Source organism: Alligator sinensis, unplaced genomic scaffold (genome assembly GCF_000455745.1).
Source record: "Alligator sinensis unplaced genomic scaffold, ASM45574v1 scaffold881_1, whole genome shotgun sequence".
Lineage (NCBI taxonomy): Eukaryota > Metazoa > Chordata > Crocodylia > Alligatoridae > Alligator > Alligator sinensis.
The window spans coordinates 818764-819588 of record NW_005842346.1 but is presented as its reverse complement, the minus strand read 5'-3'; the positions used below and the strand labels follow the sequence as shown (position 1 = coordinate 819588).

Below are 825 nucleotides of genomic sequence, written 5' to 3'. Positions count from 1 at the left end.
AGGCGCGGGCTGGGCCCCCCGGGCGGGCGGGCGGGCGCTGGAAATCCGCCTGCCTGGGTCGGGCCGAGGGCAGAGCGGGGCCGCACACGGCCGCTTGCAGGTTCGGCGCCCGGTTTCCGTGCATGTTTCTGCATTAAACGGGAGGGTGGAAACTGGTTGTGGAAGAGATCCAGTGTCTTGAAAGAGAGAGTGCCCTGTCTTGCTGAAATCCCACCCGTGCTGGGCATTGGGTTCAGAGTGGCAGGTATTAGCCGGCTGCTTTCCTCGCTCCAAGGGGACTTGCAAGTTTTTTACTGATACCTGGGGCTTGATGTACTTTGTGTTGCACTTGACAGTGAAATTGCCTGAGCGGTAGGTTTTGGAAGCAGGATTGGGCCTGCAGATAAATACCACTCATTATCCAGTGCCAGAGGCTGTCTGTGAGCCTTTGTGCTAGAAATAGCTTGTCCTTCCCCGTCTTGTAGATTTTTTTTGAACTTACAAACTCTTTGACCTTTTTTACCAGAGGGCCGGTAAAGCAGCCCACTGTTCATGGTCCAGGAACAAACTGGACGGGCACCCTGTTTTCTCATAGAGGGAGGATGGCTGTTGTCATGCCTAAGCTGCCTAAGAGCGCTCATTAAATCCTGTATGGGTACAGTGTGTAAGCAGTGCTATTTCCCTCTGCCCTCTCAGCTGGAAATCATCTGCCTCTTCCTCTCCCTCAAATAAAACTCCTTTAAATTCTTCTTTTAAATTTTAGAAATATGCCGACTTTAGGTTTGGTCAATAGAATGACTCAAACAAGCCATCACACTTAACAGGTAACTATGGTAGGTTACACTG

At 51.2% G+C, this 825-nt stretch overlaps 1 protein-coding gene across 2 annotated transcripts in view; it reads left to right on the top strand.

Annotated features, from left to right (window-relative positions):
* The first annotated feature begins 1 nt into the window (after position 1).
* Positions 2–825, top strand: part of LIFR (LIF receptor alpha) — a 96225-nt gene continuing 95401 nt past the window's right edge. Inside the window, exons 1-2 of one of the 2 annotated variants that reach the window (XM_025210391.1) lie at positions 41–100; positions 743–803. The gene's annotated coding sequence lies outside the window, so the exon portion shown is untranslated. Of the gene's footprint in view, positions 101–742; positions 804–825 lie in introns of both variants that reach the window. The other variant, XM_006028938.3, reaches the window with a different exon arrangement.